We start from the raw sequence: 19,546 nt of genomic DNA on the forward strand, positions 1-19,546 counted from the left end.
CACAATTGAAGAGGCTCTGAGATCAAAATCAAGGACTGGCTAGGGTGCCAGAAACAAGGGAATTAGCTGATTCTGTGCCGCCTCTCACTCATTCTGTCATTTGTGCTCTTAGTATCCCATGGGCTAGGTATCGTCAGGACTATCTGGAAGACAAGAAAAAACCAGCAAGCCTGGGAGAATGGCCACCCTGTCCTCCCAGATGGCACAAGGCAGCAGAGCCCAAGCTCCTTCTTGCCTTGAAGACAAACGCTGCAAAGCAGAGCGAAATACCTTGCCGAGTTAGCTTGGAGGTTACTAACTCTGCCAGGCTTGCTGCAGGAAAAACAACATCTGTGTTGTTAAATCAATACCCCATGAGAAAATTTCCCAGTGGCCGAGGGGCATTGTTACCTATGTGGCCCAGGCCCAGAGAAAGACCAGCTGCTTGTGGTGCTTCCTCGCAGGCTTTTCCTGGACCCAGTGAGCCCACGGAAGCTTTTGAAGGGCTTGGCGGGAGGGGCGGGGCTCCTTGGGGGCAGCTGTGACCACAGACCGGGGAGCCTGCCACCTCGGCCGGGTGATTGCCATCGTCAGCAGGAAGCTACGAGCTAGTGAACTGATTGAGACACCTGGGATGGGCTCCTGTTTTGGGATTGCTTCCGAGCTGCTGGCTGTAGCTGGAAGGACACTGCCCCACAAGGCGCGGGGATCTGAAGAGCTATGGTGACGGGCCGCTGAGCACTGCCAAGGTAAGAGGCATCTTCTGCCTTCCCGACCATCTCATTTCCTCAAAGGGTGCCAACAGTGCCCGGAGGCCTGTGGGTGGGAGACCGGGCAGGAACATCGCTATGGGGTTTATGGGCGGAGAGAGAAGACGTTCTTAGGATCCGAGCCACAGCTATGAACAGATTGCCCTGTTGTTTGTTCATTTCTGCTTTAGAGAGTTTTTTGATTTATAAAAGTTCATCCATCCAGGGTAGATTCTGCTTCTCAGGCTTTCTAAGCTGGAAAAGGTGGTGAATGTGCCACAGAGGAAAGACAGGAGGAGGCTGGGCCGGGTGGTGGCGAGATGCGTGGGCACTCACGGCAGCTGTGGGCTCCAGGCAAGGGCCTCCCTATAAGCGAGAGTAAAGGTACCATGGTGCAGAGCTGATGGAGGCCAGCGGTGATGCATGGGAGTGTCTGGCTCAAGGTCGATGATTGGCTGTTGCCTTTGTTTCATTTTGGGTTTGTTTGTTTTTTTTAAACAAGGTTTTCCATTTTTCAGACATTTGGGGGTAGCGTGATGGAATAGGTTTAACGATGGCCTTTTGGGCTAAGAGATCTATTTGGCCAACTGTGAACAGGAAAAAACAGTTGACAACATATTTTGAAAGGATTTTAAAAATTCTAGGATTTTGACAACTTTTCTAGTCATTTCCTAACTGCGTTTACCACTGTGTTTAGCCTCAACTGCCCACATTACCAATGAACTAAAGAGTTATCACCGTGTTTCCATAGTTATAGAGAATTCCATATAAATATGTTGATACTCCTCCCTCCCAGAAGGGAGCTCGATTCCCCTCAGCTTAAGTGAGAACTGGACTTAGTAGAGTGTATGGAAAGCGAAAAACGGTAACACTATAGTGGAGAATCCTGGCCACAAAGTCAAGGTTAACATCTCCAGGGATAAGTCATATTGTATTTATTGTGTAACTTTGTCTGCAAGGAGAAAAGTACTTCACCTGTGTGCTATTCTTCCCCCAAACCCATGATCCCAGTCTAGTCATAAGAAAACATCAGACAAACCCAAACTGAGGGATAGTCTACAGACTATTTGACCTTCTAGATTGTCAAGGTCATGACAAATGAGTGAAGATGGGGAAACTGTCACACATCAGGGGAGAAGAAGGAGACATGACAACTAAATCCAGAATTCATATCCGGGCTGGACTGGATTCTGGGACAACAACAACCTCAAAGTCATTAGTGAAAAATAGGTGAAGTCTAAATAAAGTCTGGAGTTTAATGACTATCATTGTACTGATGTGCCTTTCTTAGTTCTGGCAAATGTACCATGGTTAGGAAAGAAGCCAACATTAGGGGAAGCTGGGTGAAGGATGTATGGGAAGTCTCTATCTTCTCTTTGTAATTTTTCTGTAAACCTAAAATTATTCCAAAGTAAAAAGCTAAAAAAACAAAACAAAACAAAACTATGCTTATCCCTCCTTGGAGCAGAGATGGTCAAAACCTGAGCATGCTTAGGAAAACTGGCTTCCATGGCCCAGGGGTCCCACCTTCTCTTTGAGCATTCTGGAACCCAGCAAGCCTCTTGCATTTTTTACTATCCTCTCTCCCAGCTCCTCACCTTATTCCCAGAAAGCCCCTTATTTCCCTCTCTTCATGGTATTTCTCATGATTCATTTACTTTTTCATGCAGCACGCATCTTTTGAGCCCTCACTCTGTGTCAGGGGACTTAGGGCCGATACCCCACCTCTGTCTCCTAGCAGAGCTCACTGTGCTGGTTCAGGCTTCTGGGCCCCCAGCACATGCCTAGCTACCCACAACTGGCCCCTCACCAGTGAGGAAGTAGGAGGCCGAGCGTGGAGGCCAGGGAGGGCCCAGACCTGGCATGGAACACCCGATGAACTCTGCCATCCTGAGCTCAGCCATCCCCACGGAATCTGTGGTCAGCCAAGCAGCAGTGAGCTGTGCTGGCCGACGTTCTCCCGTGAGCGGAGCATCTCCAGAGGGATGCAGAGCCTAACTGGGACTCTTGAAGTGCCAGCCCCTGCACTGCCCTAGAGTCTGCAGCATCCAGATGTGACCACCAGGGGCGGCACCCTTGCTTGTAAGGGGCAGGTGTTTGGAAAGGTACCAGGGAGACAGAGAAGCCTGACCTCCCCAACACACACACACAAACATACACACACACGCGCACACACACACGCACGCACACCCCACAGGCCTGGCAGAGCAGGTGTGCCCTTGTTCGAAGGTGATATCTCAGCCAGATTAGAGAAACGCTGCGGAAGCAGTTGAGAAAGAAGAAAGAATTATGAAGCTGTGGGGTGATAGAGTTTAGATGAAAATCACATCACTTAGATGAAGATCAAAATGAAAGCGCGGAGGTTACCACTGGGCCTACAGTCCCTTCCCTGCCATATCCCCTGCTCCCTCGCTGCTCTGGACCCCCTCCACAGGTCCACGCTCCTGCTGGGCCACCCCCCACCCTTCCTCATCCAGGCAAGTCCTGCTTGTCCTGATTCTCAGGATCAGAACCAATGTCTTCTCTTCTGTCACCAGTGCCCAAACCCATCCCTGTGTCCCCATGGCCTCCAGCACATGCTTAGGGCCATTTGCTTGCTGGTCTGCTGTCCCTCTGGACCTGGGCTCCTCCAGGACAGGGACCAGGCCCTTCCTCCCTTCCCTCTGGGTCCCAGCACCCAGAACAGTGCCTCCTAGCACAAGGTGGATTCCCTGTGGAGTGGTTCTTGACGGAGAGAAACAAGGACACATTCTTGAACGCAAATAAGCTTAAGACATGAGGAAGAAAGCTGGAAGGAGGAAAAGCATGTGAGATTTCACGATCACCCTTAGTCACAGTGGACTCAGGGGCCATGGCCACACCGGGGCTTTAACGGGGGCCCTTGCAGAAGGAGAGGGGGTGTCACTAGGTCTTCAGCATGTTCTGCTCCTGCAAGGCAGAGTGGACCAGAGGAAGGTGCTGGACCTTGGGGCCAGCCAATCCTGCACTGGGACCTGGCTCTGCCACTTATGGGGGATCTGAGAGGGCTGAGCAAATGACCTAGCTCTCTGTAAAGGGGGAACAGTTGCACCCAGCTCCAGGTACAGAAGTGAGAACTAAATTGAACAAGATGACTGGAGCATGGAGGCTCGGCCATGGCCCCTCAGCTCCCCACGGGCCCCTGGGTGGCTTGTGCGTGCCCCCTCGCCAAAGGCCTGATGCTTCCTAAAACCATGGGGGTAGAAAGAGGTTATCTCCGGTGCCCTGTCAAGGCCACTCTCTGCTGGCCTCTTTGCACACCTTGTTACCTGGGCTGCTGCGCCAGGACCAGAGTGAGGCAAGTGGGGCTCCGAGGGTACAGAATTTAAAGAGGCTCACCCTCTCAGGATCGCTCAGGTGCAGGGGATGGTCGAATATATTCACATGTCTGCACGGATATGAGATGCTTTGTGTTTAATGGATTAAGTCAGGAGTTCTGACCTCGAGACCACAGACCCCTCTTAAGTTTCACGGGACCTGTGAGCTCCCTGAACTTTGTGGAAGTGTGCATTCTTCTGCAAAGAGCATTTATGGCTTTCATCAGATTCCCAAAAGGATCTGTCCACCCCAGAATATTTGGACTCACCAAGTCCGATGGTTAGGAAGGATAATTTAATTTTATCTCAGCGTGCTGTACGTACAAGGCAGGGGAAGGGACTTGGGCATAGGAGAGAGACAAAGCAGCCGTGGCTGAGAGGTCCTATAGCTGAGAGGTTAGATGCCTGGGCTTGTGGAATGGAGGGCCCAAGTTCAAGGTTCAGTCCTGCCACTTCCTGGCATGTCACCAAATGTCTTCCTGAAATAACAATTGTTTGACCTCACACTATACTAGCAGCCTCACCTATCTCAGTAGGGGACTTATACCCTTAAGTCTCATTTCTTTATTTGTTGATAATAGCACATCACAGTGTTATAAGAATTAAACTCCAAAGCCCTAATTCTTTGGTGAATTGAAGCTGAGGGGTACACAGTATTTCCATCTAGATTCTATTCAATGCTTCATGGAAGAATCAATTCTCCGTGTAAGAGGAGTCCTTGTAGTTTGAAAAGGCACATTTCACATTTGTAACTTCTTAGGTTTATTTGTATGCACAACATTTATCTTGAAATCTTGAAAAGGGAGAGTGTGATTTGGTTTCTCAAAAGAGGAAATGGGTTTAATAAGATTGAGAAACATGAATCTAGGTACCTTGGGTGCTCCCCCTGTGTCGAGCTTATTGAGCTGAGAGCTGTGTGTCTGGATCTCAGTGCCTGGGCTGTTCAGGGAACCACATTCCTGAATCAGGCCATACACCCAGCTTGGCAAGGACACACTGTGCTCGGCTCATACTAAAGGCTCCTGTAAGAAACAAGGCAGGCCCTTCACTGCGGCATCGTTGCTGCAATGCTGTTGAGACCGCCGCCCACCACTGCACTCAGCACCACCCTAAAAGGAGCCTCGGGAGAATTACTCTCAGACTCCAGACCCGGGAGACGCGCTCTTTGCCCGAGCAGCAGACACCAACTCTTCCAACGGGTCATTTCCCACCTGCTGCTTCAGACTCCAGGACACTTAGAGCCAAATTTCCATCTAACCATATTAGCAGTTGGGGAGCCCCATCTCAGGGTCTGTATTTCTCTGTACCTGCCTTACTGTCAAATTTGCTTTCCTGCCCTAACTTACCCTTTGGTCTGATTTCTTTGTCTATTTTTCTCTCCTGTTATTTCATATTTATTTTTATAAGTGGCCCCAAATCTTTTTGGAAAAATCAGGAAATGAATAAATAAGTAAACAAAAACAGGGCAGTGTTTTGGAAAGAGCTTGATGCATGGTGAGGGTACTCAATAAGAATTAGCTCCCTTTCTGTGTACAAAGCATAGACCATGTCTTTATTTTTTTACCAAGAGGGCCAACCTATTGTGAGACATCCAGCTGTGAGTCTATTATAGTTAGACAAATAGCCTGTTTCAACTGTCTGCTTTTACAGTTATTCTAGCCTCTATTGTTACAGAGATTATATAAAATTATTTCATGGTAAGATTCTTTTTATTCCTACCATTTCTAAAGTAAATGGGACTTTTAAAAAATAAATTCATTTTTTAAAAAAAAGTATTGCACTTGGGGACTTCCCTGGTGGTCCAGTGGTTAAGACTCCATGCTCCCAATGCAGGGGGCCCGGGTTTAATCCCTGGTCGGGGAACTAGGTCCCACATGCATGCCCCAATTAAAAGTCTACGTGCCGCAACCAAAGATCCCACATGCTGCAACGAAGATCCCGAACACAGCAACAAAGATCCCACGTGCCGCAACTAAGACCCGGCACAGCAAAATAAAATAAATAAATATTAAAAAATAAACATAAAAAAGTATTGCATTTGAAGATAGGACCAAAAGTAATAAGCCATTTTATGATTTTATTTGGGCGGCTTTATGGGAAAGGCTGAAGTCTCCTTTTCCTAATGAGATAGAGCCATTTCTATTTTGTGGTGTCCGTCTGTCTGTCTGTCGGTCAGTCTGGCAGACTCACTGGCACCTGTCAGTGCCGTCAGGGATGTGTCAGGTTAAGATAGGCGTCTTCAGGACTGACAGCAGGTATGTGCTGGCACATGCTTAACCACCAGCTTTCCGGGAAGCAAACATACACATTCACACATATAAGTTAATCATCAGTTTTACTTGTATGAAGGATGTATGATGCATAATTTACAAACATTAATATGTACAATACCCTTTCTTATAAATACCATAGAGCCCATTGATTCTCCATAGAATGCTCTTGTGGACTTTTGCCAAACCCTCGTATCCAAAGTCAAGCTATGGTTGCCATCGATGCACATGAACTTCACTGATATTTTCATTTATGCCAAGAAGTAACATCAGACTGAAACCACAAAGACGTGTCGGAACTGCACTTGTTAGTCTGTGTGGTGACCCACTTCTTTACTAAATTGGAAAATCGTTTTTTATTACTTTAAACATTTTCCCCATTTTGGGGGGTGCTATTCACAGCTACAAATATTTTTAAATGAAATCAACATTATCAACATTTTCTCCATCACTGTCTTAAGTTGGGAAAATCAGCGCAACAGATCAACCCCAGATGTATAGCCCTTGCCTATTCCTGTGGTGTAAACACTCTTGCCATAGCTGATTTCAAGCCGCCAACATGACTTGGCTGAACATGAAGCTGGGAAGCTGGAAAGAGGCAAAGCAGCACACTGTTATACTGTGTCCACCCTACAGACACAACTGATAGAAGTAACTTCAGAAGCAGAGACAAGAGTAAAATATCTAGGGAGTGATGAGGTTTGAGTGTGTATTACCTCCGTTTTTAAGGTCATTTAATTATATTTTATGTAATTTTAATCTTGTACATTTTAATTTTGAATAACAATGTACTTAACAAACAGCTCACAAATACCCCCCAAATTTAACAATTGGCTCTTACAAACCAGCGTGAGCTGGCTCCAGCACATGGCTGCCTGAGAGGCATAATATCTCAGTGCCAAAGTACAGATCTGCGCCTTGTCTGTATCTGGGCTTTGCTGAGCAGGGCCAAGTAGAGACTAACCTGCCTCCTGGGCTCTCCTGAGTCCCAAGCCTGGCAGAAGACGCTCACGGATCCGGTGGTCCTGCTGTGTGCTTGGTGGCAGGGAAAAAGGAGGGGTGCAGGGCCCTGGATGGAGACCCTCTCCCCACAGCAGGCGTGTCTCTGCACCTGTTGCTGCAGCTGGCGACCCAAGTCTTGGGGATCATGGACCCCTGCTGAGTTTCTTGGAGCCTATGACCTCCCTGAATTTGCATGCAAGCTTTTGTGGAATGGACAGGTCTTGAGCAAAGATCGTTTATAGCTTTCATCAGATTTCATCAAATCAGGAAGGTTTGGGGCTGCTGGCACGGGAAGGATTGGCTTCTGTTTGACTTCCAAGGGGAGAAGGCGGCTTTTCCGTGTACTCCTGGGACCTGCTTCAAGAATGAGGCAAGGTGGCCCCCGCAGGGGAGGCCTTTGCCACTCGTGTCACCTAGAAGTGTGGGCGGAGACACTTCCTAGAGGTGACCGGGGCTCAGTGCAGGACACAGTGCTGTGGCTCCCAGCCGTCAAGGTTGAGATTGCAGATGTCGCCCCTGACAACCGGGCCCGGTGGCCCTGTCACAGGTGCGGAGGAGGGATGGGGCTCAGCGAGCCCATGTTTCTGCCGCGGCCTGACCCCCGCTGAGGCTGCTCTCACCTGGGCAACCAGTGAGAGGCGCCCGCTCCCACCCTCCCCTCCTGGTCAGGTGGAGCTTCCCAGGGTCCTCCACACCACATTGTCACCAAGACAAGTGCCCTCTGAGAACTCGCAAACGGGAAGCGAAAATAACACCCCCAGAGAGGCTCCTGGCCCAGAGCCGAGTGGACAGGCCCTGTGACTGTCTCCCTCCTTCTGGTCTTTAGGAGGATCTCATTTGCTTGCACAAGAGTGCTCATAGGAAGCTCACACTTTGGTGGCGTCGGGCAGGTTTAACACCTTTCTCCTCGAGGGCCCTTGAAGGACGCGCAGGTGGACCGAGGTGGGTGCAACTCGGCATTTGCTGCATCCATGCAAATGGCTCCGCCACATTCATCCTGACGCATGGAACCTCTACTTGCAGCCTGCACAGAAAGCCACTCTCTCGTGATGTGCACCCTGCCCTCCTCCCGTCTGTTTGTGTGCCATCAGAACTGCCGCGGAGGCTGCCTGCCTGTGAAAGAGTCACCGTCACCACGTGTGGTCCTTCTCGTCCTGTTGATCGGAAAGGCCCTTGACAATGAAGGGAAGGGAAAGGTGTCAGAAGGACTGGAGAGAAACACGGGCCTCAGGGGCTTCCCTGGTGGCGCAGTGGTTGAGAGTCCGCCTGCCGATGCAGGGGACACGGGTTCGTTCCCCGGTCCGGGAAGATCCCACGTGCCGCGGAGCGGCTGGGCCCGTGAGCCATGGCCGCTGAGCCTGCGCGTCCGGAGCCTGTGCTCCGCAACGGGAGAGGCCACAGCAGTGAGAGGCCCGCGTACCGCAAAAAAAAAAAAACAAAACACGGGCCTCAGGAGCTGGTTTTGTCCGGGTGTATAGTGTGGTCAGAAGTTGTATATTTAAGGTCTTTGATGAATTCTCGTGGTTAAATACTTGCAGTTCATTGCAGGTGGGAGGGGCCACTAGCCAATCTCCCCTGAGCAGGTGCTCAAAAGGTGTTTCCAATGTGGTGATTGCTGCTCCATGGGGCCCTGTGACTGAGGAATGTGCCCCATCTCCCACCCCTGAGACAGGACCCCTTGAGGTTTTACCCTCAGAAGGCTGGAACCTGCCGGCACGCAGTGTTCGGTGGGGTAGTCCTTTTTGGACCCTGTTTTAAGAATTTTATACTAGAAAGACGAAAAAGAAAATCTGTTGCAGGCAAGGGGCTTGTTGATGTAGATGTGCTCACATACACACACGCACACACAGACACACAAGCACACACAGAGACACACCGGCTCATACGTACACATGGACACACACACACACACACACTTGTCAACAACACCAAGAAACCACCCAGCACAACAAATTGCATTTGCAACAAAAGTGAATGAATCCACTCTGCCCCATAAAGAGATCTCCAGGCCTCATCCATTCTGGAGAAATCTAGTCGCTGGAGCACCTCCTCCCCAAAGTCCTTCTCCTGCTTCACACTTTCTACCGCACAATGTTTTCTGTCATCAAATGGCAACACATGTCTTCTTCTGCTCGGAGTGGGTCTTGGGAGGACCGAGAGCACCCACCACCACTCCCCCACCCAGAGCCGGGCCCGGCGTGTTTGTGGGAGCACGGGGCTGGGACTGGGGCTGTGGGCAGGTCAGAGGGGAGGATGGAGGTGCCAGGCCCGCCCATCCTTGGGGGCTGGTGTTCCCTGGCCTGACTCCACACTCCGCAGGAGAGGCCGGGTCTGAAATCCCTGGGTGCCCTGCCAGCCCTTCCTCCCATCTCCTGCTAAGGTGGCCAGCTCCCCTGGCCTCTCCAGGAGGAGACTCTGTTCCTACAAAGGAGCCCCAAAGTGCAGGGGAAGCAGGAGTCGTAGCAAAGGCAGAGGACGGCTGGAGTTCCCCCAGGCTTCCCTGTGTGAGTGCAGCACTGTGATCACACTGACTTCTCCTTTCTCAGATGCGCCCCCACGTCTCCATCGTTTTAGCTCAGGTCCCCACTACTCCAGCCTGGATGATTGCACATCCTGGGAGCTCATCTGTCTGCTTCCAGTCTCTTCCATGCCAGTCCATCCTGCATGTGGCCGGTGAGGTCTTTCTAAAGGTCAAATGTGGCCCTGTCACCAGTCAGGGTAAAACCTCTGTTGACTCCTCGATGCCTGAGAACAGAGACCAGACAGGCTGGGTCTCCTTCCCCAGTTCCTCTCCCGGTATCCACCTCCAGGCTCACTGGGCCCAGGGGTCCTGTCCCTGGGGGCTCCCTGTGCCCATCACGACTCAGAGCTTTTGCCAAATCCTCTACTTTGCCTGAAATGCCCATCTCCCCAGGGAGAGATCCTGTGGATCCTTGAAGGTCCAGCTCTAAAATCTCGTGAACTTCTTATGGCCGTTCCCCTCTGCCCGGGCCTGGCTGGAGGCTCCCTCCATGGAGCCCAGCAGGGAGCTTAAGAGAAAGGGCTTTGGGCTTCAAGCTGGGTGGCACGGTCTCCATCCCAGGTCCCGTTTACACACCCCCGTTGTATCGCCAACTCCCAGCCACACACCCAGAGAGCAGAGTACATTCATGAGGTCACACAGATCATCGGTGACGCCTGGCCCTCGGGCTGGACCTCATCACTCTTCACTTCTGTCTGTCTGGCCTTAAGACTGCCTTGAAGCTTTCCCATGCTGCGCTTGCCAGCCTAAGGGGAGGACAGCGCAGCGCTGAGTTTGTTTCCTTGCTTTATTCTCTTTTACTTTCCCGAGATCCCCCCGCCCCAAATAAAGAAGAAGAAGAATGTCCTGCTTGTGAGAACAATGACGCTAAGGGGAAACTTTGAAATTGTTGACAAGGACACCAGCTTCACAGACGGTAGCAGCAAGGGTCGAGCACGTTGATGATGAAGGCGTTGCTGCTTCTGGAAGGACGTCTGGTGGGCTCAGGGGGGTCAGGACAGAGAGTGGACCCACGTGGGAGGGTATGAGTCTCAGCCACACTCAGTGTGCAAAAACAGAACATCTAGTCTGAGCATCTTTGCTTCTGCTGGGTCGTGGGAAAACCCCCAGGGAGCTCAGCACCCTCCCCCTTTCTCCAGGGTTGGGTCCAAGTTTGGGGGTGGGGAGCTCAAGGGAATCAGGCCTTTGAGGCCTGATGCTCCTCCTCAGTCCACGCAGGCCGCTGCTGGGATGTTTTATTCCAGCCTCTGCCCCGGGTCAAGGCTGTCAGGGTGCCACATCCTGGCAGCCACATCCTGGCATCTACATCCACGTGCGCTAAGCCAGACTCACGCGAGGCCCCGAGGACGCAGAAACAAGAGTCTCTGTGAGGTCAGATGTGCACCCACTGTGCCCACCCCTGTCTGATCTGTCTGTGACGGGGCTGTCACCCAGGTCCTGCCACGGGCTTCGGGGCCATCAGACGAGGTAGCCACTCATCTCTTTAGGGGCCAGCAGAGCCTTGGTGGAGGAGCTGCAGAAGGAGGGCAGCCCTGCATGTGCTGAGCGCTTTGGGAAGGAAAAGCCACACTTGCAGGATGCAGTGATGGCGGCTGTCGCTGTTCACGACCCCCCAGCTGCAGGGCTGCAGAGATGAGAGGGAGGCGGTTAGGAGCTCGCCTGAGGGACGTGAGCCAGGCCTGAGGTCAGAGCTGGGCTGTGGCGCCTCCATGCTAATGACTAGTGTGCTGACCGTGACCTTAAGAAGGTCAAGTCCTTATTGATGAACCTGCTGCCACCCCGCACTGCCCCCCAGCTGGTTGCACTGCAGGAAGATCCTTGGCAATTTTCTCTTGGTGGCTGTTGTGAGAGTAGCTAAACTCCCAGGGCCCATGCGGACCCTGCGGGGACCCTGTGTCTATTTCCAGCTTGGCAGGGGAGTGGTCTGTCTGCTGGGTGTGTCCTTTACTTTTGACTCTGCTTGTGGACGGGGGGAATCTTAAAAAGCAGAAGGTCACGTACATTTAGACATGAAATTCCTCATGCTGTTTGCAGGAACCAGTCTCCCTGTCAGCCCAGACTCGGATGACGAGGACCCAAGCCTAGGAATAAGGATGTGCCCTCTCTGCTCTTCCAGGTGCAGCCTGGGGTTTTGTGCTCCGTGAGGTCTGCGGAGCTCTGACTAGGTCCGCCGGGGACCTTCCTTCTTCACCTGCTCACAGGGAACCCATAGAAAGGGCTGGGCCACTTAGAAGCAGGAGATCTGCCACAGCCATTTGGAAGAATAGGCTGATTTTGTACAGATTTATCATTTACCTCCTTTCTTTAAAACTATAAGAATCATATAATACCAAAAAATGTTTGGAAATAGATATGAGCCATCAATAATTCCACTAACCTCTGATTTCTACCCAAGACTTGCTTGTCTTCATTCATACGATGCAACTTCTCATTGCTGGAATCATAAGGGACAGAGACCTTTGGATTCTGGAGGTTTTTTCCTTGCTTTCTTTTTTTCATCTTAACATAAGCATCTTTCCCATGGCTACATGTCTTCACAGTGATCATTTTTTGTTTGTTTGTTTGTTTGTTTGCGGTACGCAGGTCTCTCACTGTTGTGGCCTCTCCCGTTGTGGAGCACAGGCTCCGGACGCGCAGGCCCAGCAGCCATGGCTCACGGGCCCAGCTGCTCCGCGGCATGCGGGATCCTCCCGGACCGGGGCATGAACCCGTGTCCCCTGCATCGGCAGGCGGACTCTCAACCACTGCGCCACCAGGGAAGCCCCACAGTGATCATTTTTGAAGCTGCATAATATTTCATTGTGTTAACTCTATTTCAAACTGGACATTTAGTTTCCTTTTTTTAACATCCTAGATGGCTATGATTAAAAACAAAATCACATGTAGCTTGCAAAGTCATTCTGAACTACGTCACTCAGCCAAAGAGTATTCTTTCCTAGTCCTTCCGAGGAACGACAGTTATATAGGGAGATGGAATGCTTATTTGGGGGTGGAGTGGGGTGGATTTGGACTTGCATTTGAAGCCATGGTGATAGTGGCCTGAGTTTTCATCCTCTCATCTAGCTCCCTCGTTGTCAGCAACTATATTCGCTGACCAGGGTTAGGGATGTGGTCTTTGGCCGGAAAACAGACTTTCCTCTCTGTGAAATGAAATGACTCATAAGGAAACAAAACCCAAGGCTTTGGCCTCATTTGTCCCATAGTCTAAACCAAGATTCTTAATCAGAGGTCCATGAATTGTTGTGAGGGTTTGGGGGAAGACGCGTCCTGAAAATGAACACACAATTGGACATGTATGCACATAAGTGTGTTTGCAGGGGGGAGGTGTCTGTAGTTTCGTCAGATTCTCAAAGGAGGCTGTAGCCCCCAAAATGTTTTTAAAAACAACAGACCTCTCTTTCTCTCTCTCTCCTTCCCTCCCACCCCCTTTTGGGAGTCTTGGGTTGAAATAAAAGAATCCGAAAGATCTGTGTCTCCATACAGGAAGTCCAGGCGTGGAACAGTGACCATATAATCCCCATCTGGGGAGCCTTAGGATTTGAACCCAAGGCTGTCTCACTGCCAGCTCTGCGTGTGTGTACTCATTGTGCTAAAGTGCCTTATGGTTAAGAGAGTTACTTCTCTTTTTACTTCTTTAACCAAAGCCAGTTGCGAATGTGTTCAAATAAGAGGCTCTGCCATGATCATGGCCATCCTTGGTTCTTAACAAGAGGAAATGTTTTGGCCTTGCATTTCTCTCCAGGGAGTTGGACTGACACAGAAATATTTGTGGTTGGTTAATTAACCATAGGAGATGAGCTGAGTTTATCACACGGAAATGTTGTCACTCAAGGCTTAAGGAGCCAAAGAAACTTTGAAATCCAAGAGACCAAACCCAACAGTTCAACCCCACGGGTGGGAGACTTCAACCCATGATTTCCTGAATACCAAGGGGCCGCTTCTCTTCAAACAGATGTTTTTAGTAACAACAAACTATTTGGCACCCTTAAGTGACCTTGGCTTCCTAAATGTGTTTGATTTCCTTTCTCTCTTAGTAATCTTGTCCTGAATCTCCTTAAACACAAGCATGCATACCTGGAGGCAAGAAGATGGGGCAAAATTCAATCTCAGGTCTCCTTGCTTCCTCTGGGAATCTCTGCTAAGTTTACCACTTATTATTCCTGAAAATTGGCAGCCCTTAAAGGGGAAAGACTTCCTGAAATATGGGAAATAATCATGCAATAAAAAAAGAGTAAATTATTTTATTTTGGGCATCTTAGATGTAATACAATATTAAACATTAGATCAATGTGCCTTGTTGACCACATAGTATTGGCTAGGGATCGATAATCAGTTCCTAGAATACCACTGGCTTTTGGTATAAATGGCATCTTTTTATAATAGTCCTGGTAATTAAACTGATTACTCTTTATGGCAGCGGGATATTAGGGGGAAGTGGATAAGTAGGCATTTTCTTATATTTGGGTTCTCTCTGATTGATTCATTTATTCAAAAGAAGAGAAAGCTCTACGGCATATTAGAATACGTTCCAAGTGCCAAGATGGGTCCTGAAGATACAAAGATGAAAAAAAAAAAAGCCCCTTCCCTTGAGACATTCACAAAGTCTAATTTAGAAGGCAGGCATTAAACAGAAGGCCCAAAGGACTGTGATTGGTGCTGTAAGAAGTGCTGTGGGGGGCTTCCCTGGTGGCGCAGTGGTTGAGAGTCCGCCTGCCGATGCAGGGGACGCGGGTTCGTGCCCCGGTCCGGGAAGATCCCACATGCTGTGGAGCAGCTGGGCCCGTGAGCCATGGCTGCTGAGCCTGAGCGTCCGGAGCCTGTGCTCTGCAGCCGGAGAGGCCGCAACGGTGAGAGGCCCACGTACCACAAAAAAAAAAAAAAAAAAAGTGCTGTGGGCCAGAGGAGGGGATGACGTAATGGAAACAGGGTGCCAGGATGATGGATGGGCTACGCCATGCATGAAGACTAGTTCTTCAATCAGACCCAGGGACCAACACCCGAGAAAATCAGGTTGGGTGTTTCCTTAGCTCTTTTCCAGAACTTATTATCATTTCTTAATGTGGTCTAATCAATATCATCGTTAGCATGTAAAAATCTTCACTTGGTAAGTCAGAAAGAGAAAAACAAATACCCTATGCTAACACATATATATGGAATCCAAAAAAAAAAGGTTCTGAAGAACCTAGGGACAGGACAGGAATAAAGATGCAGACATAGAGAATGGAATTGAGGACACGGGGAGGGGGAAGGTTAAGCTGGGATGAAGTGAGAGAGTGGCATGGACATATATACACTACCAAATGTAAAATAGATAGCTAGTGGGAAGCAGCTGCATAGCACAGGGAGATCAGCTCGGTGCTTTGTGACCACCTAGAGGGGTGGGAGGGAAACTCAAGAGGGAGGGGATATGGGGATATATGTATACATACAGCTGATTCACTTTGTTATAAAGCAGAAACTAACACAATATTGTAAAGCAATTATACTCTAATAAAGATGTTAAAAAAAAACTTCACTCTAAACACTGCACTGAAAAAAATAAAAATAAAAATAAACACTGCACTGAAATCCACCTGATGACATATTAGTTATCCAGTAGGGATGTGGATAGTCTGGAAGATGGACAGTTCTAAATTTTTAGGTTTTATTATTTGGTCTTAACAGAGATTTTTATTATGTATGGTACTTTAAAGTTTACAGATTATTTAAATGATTTTCATTTGATCCTTTAAGGCAAGCAGGAAACATATTCCTAGCCCCATTTTATAGATAAAGCAACTGAGGCTCAGTGAGATTTAAAAATCTTGCCCCAAATCACACAAGCTTCTCAATAAATCAGTATAAGTATTTCTTGATGGTTTGAGGGTCTGTATAATAATATATTATCAAGCCATGGTATAATAATAACTGACATTTATTGAGTGCTTACTATGTGTTAAGGCACTATTGTAAGTAAGTTATATAGTTCAACTTATTTAATATAAAATCATTCAGGAACTTGCTTTCATAAAAGTATTTTTGGCTTTTTTGCCTTTGCTCATCTTATAGATGAGTCCAGATTATTCACTTTCAAGGTTTTCTGGGGGAAATGCATGATTGCCTTTCCAAATAAGTAATTAATTATTCAAGAAAGACTGAAGCAAAGTTCTCATTTTTTTCTTTTCTTTTTTTTTTTTTTGCCCTTGGTAGGATATTTTCTTTTTCTTTCTCTTTTACTTTCTTTCTGCTTTTTTTTTTGGCCGTGCCATGCGGCATGAGGGATCTTAGTGCCCCAACCAGGGATGGAAGGCTTGCCCCCTGCAGTGGAAGTACGGAGTCTTAACCACTGGCCCACCAGGGAAGTCCCAGATAGAATATTTTCATACTCTCTCACAATTTACCGGATCCCTGCCCACCACCTGGATTTGTTCTAGTGTTGAACCCCAGCAGAGTGTGCCTGGGTCCCAGGGCATGTCCACATGCTGGGCCCTGCTACGGCTGCTGCTGACACTGTGTGGTTGGCTCCAGAACTGGCATCCCCGAATCTTAAAGGAAGTGTCAACAGATTGGGAGGTGGGGATTGCAAAGACAGCAGAACGAGGCTGAGGGAGCAGAAGTGAAGACAGGTGATTCGTGGGCCGTGATAAAGTCAGAGAGGCGTTGAGAGGGGAAGAGAAAGCAGGGTCTCAGATATTTGCATAACTATTTCCATAGGGGCATTGTTTACAATAGCCGCATGGTTGAGTGGATAAATAAATTGTTGCATATATATGTCGTGGAATATTATTTAGCCTTAAAAAAGAAGGAAATTCAAACACATGCCACTACAAGGATGAACCTTGAGGAGGTTATTCTAAATGAAATAAACCAGTCATAGAAGGACAAACCCTGTATGGTGCCACTCCTATGAGGTCCCTAGAGCAGTCAAATTCTTAGAGACCAAAAGTAGAACCGTGGCTGCCAGGGACTGGCAGAGGGGGAAATGGGGAGTTTTTCTTTAATGGGTATAACGTTTCAATTTTGCAAGATGAAAAAGTTCTGGAGGTTGGTTGCCCAGCAATGTGAATATTTCTCCTGTTACTGAACTTTACACTTAAAAATTAAGATGGTAAATTTCATGTTATCTGTCTTTTATCCAATTAAAAAAAATTTTAGGGAAATACAGTAGAATAGAAAATACTCAAGTGCATTGCTTGAAGTAAGGGCAAATAATATTGCATGAGCCTTTGTTTCAAGGCGTGGGGCACGCATGTGCACCTTGGTATGTTCCATCTGGCAGGTGTACAGTGTGTTCGTACCGAGGGTCACCGTGAAAAAGAAAAAAAAAATGGCAAACGCCACAGTGGATGACTTCAGGCCACACAGCCCACTGAGGCTTCTCGTAACCTGTGTGGCTGAGCCCTCCCTCGCCCGGGGGATGCAGCAGAAGGCAGCTGCTGCTCTATCAACCTTACCTCCCAAGGCGTCTTCCTGGTCCACTCAGGAGACACTTATTAATGTCTACTGAGAGACAGATACTCTAGGAGGTCTTGTACTTCTCCATCTTCTCCCATTTTCCCAGGAACTAAACTCAGAAAACTCCATGGATGTGGGAGAGAAAGGAAATGGCATGTATTTAATTTACTGCATAACTGTGGAGGGAGGGAAGAAGGGAGGGGGGAGGGAAGGCAGGAAGGATAAAGATGGATGTGGTCTTGATTTCTCAGACTGGCAGAGTGTAGCTAAACCCTCTGTAACCTCAGGAAGTTCAGAGGCTCATTGGAAGCCTTTCCAGGACTTGGATGGGGGTTCTGGGAATCTCAGGCCAGTTCCAGGAAGGTGACAGGGAAAAGCACTCCATCCTGCTGGGCGTTCAGGAAGGACACTGGGGTCCCTGGGGGAGGAGGGGTGGCTCTGAGCTGCCCCACAGGTTCGCCCAGAGGGAGACCTTCTTTCTCTCTGACAGTTTCGGAAGGGAGCCTGTAGAAAGTGGAAGAGAGGAGCGTGTGTGTAACATAGCGGCTGCCATTAACACCTGGCTGGTAGCTTCAATAAAGTGCTGCTCATGTGAGATGCTGCGAGCCAGCTCCGCGCAGCGGCCCCCAGAGGGGGACAGGGCGGTTCAGCTGACAAGAGGCAGAGCTGTGACGGAAACGCAACCGTTGTGATTTGAAGTCCCTCGTCGTCCTGCCACCTCGGGAAAGGTGGTGACAGTGGTTGTGGGCCATGAGGGGACGTGAACAGACAGTGGCCCAGCATGAGGGGGAGAGTTTCATCCTGGCACATCACGTAATAACCCTGAAGCCTCAAGGGCTGCTGCAGGGTCCGAAGTTGATGACCCTTCAACTGTGTCTTCTTATCGTGGAAAGGATGCCATGTCAGAAGAGGAGCTCTCGGTTCTCTCACTCAGGAGTACCTGTGTGCTTTCCCTGAGACTGGGAGTCACATCCGTGGACAAAACACAGCCCTCTCCTCACAGGGGAAGACAGCCACTAAACAAATTAGGAAGTCCATGTAGTGTCAGGTGGTGATCGGGACTAGGGAGTAAAGTAGAGGGAAGTGCCTGACGGGGCGGGTGGGGTTCACCTTTATTTTCAAAGGTCAGGGAGGGTCCCTCTGCTAATCAGGTGACACTCGAGCAACATCTGGGGAAGGATGTTCCAGGCAGAGGAAGGTCAAGTGCAAAGGCCATGTGGTGAGAGTGGGTTTGTGAGTTTATGGCCCAGGAAGGAAGGTGGGGCGCTGGGAGCAGAGGGGGGCAAGAGAGAGAGGGGGAGGAAACAGGAGGGAGGGGGAGGAAACAGGAGGGAGAGAGGGGTGGAGATCCGGGGTCTTGGAGGCCATTGTAAGGGCTCTGGACTATTTTTTATTGTGATAGGACGCACATAACATACAATTGACCATTTTAACTGCACAGTTCAGTGGCATTAAGTACATTCACATAGTCGTGCAACCATCACCACCATCGTCCTCCAGAAGATTTTTAACTTCCCCAGCTGAAACTCTGCACCCGTTTGGTATAGCCCGAATTGGACCCCACCTTCCACCTCCTCCCCAAAATTCATATGATGAAGTCCTAACCCCTAGTACCTCAGAATTGACAGTATGTGGAGATAGGGTCTTTCAAGAGGTAATTAAATTCAATAAGGTTATTATTTTATAATCCAATCTGACTGCATCCTTATAAGAAGAGATCAAGGCACAGACACACACAGAAGGAAGACCATGTGAGGACAGCAGAGGAAGATGGCCGTCCACAAGCCAAAGAGGGAGGCCTCAGAAGAAACCAAGCCTTCCGACACCTTGATCTTGGACTTCTAGCCTCCAGAACTGTGAAAAATTAATTTTTGTTGTGTAAACCACTCATTCTGTGAGAGGCAGCCCTAGCAAACGAACACACCATTAAACACTAATTCCCCATTCCCCCTCCTCCCAGCCCCTGGAAACCACCATTCTACTTTCTGTCTCTATGAATTTCACTATTCTAGGGCCTCATATAAGTGGAATCATACAGTGTTTGTCCTTTTGTGTCTGACTTCTTTCACTTAGCATAATGCCTTTGGGGGTCATCCATGTTGTAGCCTGTGTCAGAATTTCCCTCCTTTGTAAGGCTGAATAATATTCCACTGTGTGTATATACACACCTTGTTTATCCATCTATCCATCCATGGACACAGGTTGTTTCCATCTTTTGCATATTGAATAATGCTATGAATGTTGGTGTACAGTAAA

At 48.9% G+C, this 19,546-nt stretch overlaps 1 protein-coding gene across 1 annotated transcript in view; it reads left to right on the forward strand.

The window, feature by feature from the left end:
• Positions 1-628: 628 nt before the first annotated feature.
• BLK (BLK proto-oncogene, Src family tyrosine kinase) overlaps positions 629-19,546 on the forward strand; it is a 59,951-nt gene continuing 41,033 nt past the window's right edge. The window contains exon 1 of the mRNA XM_081237096.1: positions 629-728. The gene's annotated coding sequence lies outside the window, so the exon portion shown is untranslated. The remainder of the gene's footprint in view (positions 729-19,546) is intronic.

This window comes from Mesoplodon bidens (genome assembly GCF_964165515.1).
Source record: "Mesoplodon bidens genome assembly, chromosome: 6".
NCBI classification, from domain to species: Eukaryota; Metazoa; Chordata; class Mammalia; order Artiodactyla; family Ziphiidae; genus Mesoplodon; species Mesoplodon bidens.